Source organism: Sinocyclocheilus grahami, unplaced genomic scaffold, assembly GCF_001515645.1.
Source record: "Sinocyclocheilus grahami isolate Dianchi unplaced genomic scaffold, SAMN03320097.WGS_v1.1 scaffold5992.1, whole genome shotgun sequence".
Taxonomy (NCBI): Eukaryota; Metazoa; Chordata; class Actinopteri; order Cypriniformes; family Cyprinidae; genus Sinocyclocheilus; species Sinocyclocheilus grahami.
This window is the reverse complement of record NW_015510536.1, coordinates 6,092-7,874: the sequence shown is the minus strand read 5'-3', so window position 1 is coordinate 7,874 and position 1,783 is coordinate 6,092. Positions and strand designations below refer to the sequence as shown.

The window sequence follows — 1,783 nt, the reverse complement described above, 5'->3', positions numbered from 1 at the left end:
GTCATGAATATGAAGGTTTTTTATGCATGTTTATGACAACTGTCATTAAGTGTCATTCACTCAGTTATGTAATTTTTAATGCAAAGATGACATTGTTTGAGGTGTCTTTGTTATGGGCTATGGTTAGGGGTAAGGGTAGGGGTAGGGTTAGGTTAGGGTTAGGTCAAATAATGTCATATTTGCATTAAAAATGACATAACTGAGCGAATGACACTTAATGACAGTTATCATAAACATGCATAAAACCTCCTTCATATTCATGACATGTGTCATGTCATGATTATGAAGGTATCATGTCAGTCTTATGCACACCCCTTCAAGTAAAGTGTTACCGTGTCCTGAGAGGAAAACAAATAGGGATGAGACCGAATGGTATGTACATTACAATGAACATTTATTTTCAGTCATAGTGTTTGTTTAAAATAAAATAAAAAACTGACTTTGAATGTGATTCCATGCTTTTGGACGCTACTATGAAAAACCTGTAAAAAAAAAAAAAAAAAAATCTTGATCTGATAGCCTGTGAGTAAAATTCAGCAAATGTCTGTAATTTTCTCTTGGTAAGCTTCAATAGCTAGGATTCATTTTGCTGTACCGAGAGTAAATCAATTTCAAACGCCTGGATTTCCAGACGATTGCATAATAATGACCTGCCGCTTGTGAAATCACTGTATTTACAGTGTGCTTTTCATCGCTCTAGCCACTTGAGGCCTGTTGAATGATGAAATTGGGTCTCGCTCTGTTGCTCCGTGGCTTTGTATTGCTCAGGGGCGTCCATGGGTTCAGCATGATAATACGGCAGGCAGGCGGCGAAGGGCAGCCGGGGACCCGTGCGTCTGTGAGAATGGAGGAGGCTTCGGTCTCAGCACTTCCTCTCTGAAGGTCAGGGCCACACTCTGTGCTGAGTGCCTTTGTCATGCTAATGAAGGGTGTAAACGCCAGCCGCAGCGACTCCCCTCATTCTCATCCAGCTTGTCTTATATACACCCCAAAAAGAGATTTCTGTTCTTTATTGGCGTTGATGGTTCCACGAGGAAACTTTAACATCCATGGAACCTTTCCATTCCACTAAAGGTTCTTATAAGGTAGTAGATTTTTCAAATGTTCTTCACACTAAGAAAAAATGGTTATTTTATGAACTGTTCACTTGAGGAATCTAAAATGGTTCTTCTATGGCATTGCTGTGAAAACTGGCTTTTGTAACATTTATTTTGAAGAGTGTAAAACTGCACAAAACCTTGCTGCAGTGATGGAGACATTTTGGGGTACATTGTTCATTTAAATAAAGAAACAACCCTTCATTTGGTTACTTATCTTACCCCTAGATTTATGTTATAATGACATGTTATATTCTAATTTGGTCCAAGTATCCATCCCTTCGCTTTTTGACTTTTTTTTTACAATATTGATGCCGTTTCCATGTATGTTGGACACTTGCTGACTGCTCATCCATTGAAAAAAAAATGCTTAGAATTTTTAAAGAGGATGTAGGCATAATTTATGTGTCTACGAAATTCATTTCAAGCATTTAAGCAGATGCCTTTCAAGCAGGGTGTATAATCATAATCATAATCATATGAGAAACAAATTCAGTCAAGTGTGTACAATCTTTTACTGTACATTATTGGAATATATAATGAGTAAAATTCATATTAATTAGAAAAATCTTCTACTAAATATATATATATATATATATATATATATATATATATATATATATATACTGTATATATTAAATACACATTCATAATAAAATTAAATTGAATAATTATTTAATTAAATT

The 1,783-nt window shown here is 35.3% G+C and overlaps 1 long non-coding RNA gene across 1 annotated transcript in view; it reads left to right on the top strand.

Moving 5' to 3' along the window:
* Positions 1 to 347: 347 nt before the first annotated feature.
* The window catches only part of LOC107577418 (uncharacterized), a 2,993-nt gene continuing 1,557 nt past the window's right edge, over positions 348 to 1,783 (top strand). The window contains exons 1-2 of the long non-coding RNA XR_001608197.1: positions 348 to 372; positions 701 to 882. This is a non-coding gene — a long non-coding RNA (uncharacterized lncRNA). The remainder of the gene's footprint in view (positions 373 to 700; positions 883 to 1,783) is intronic.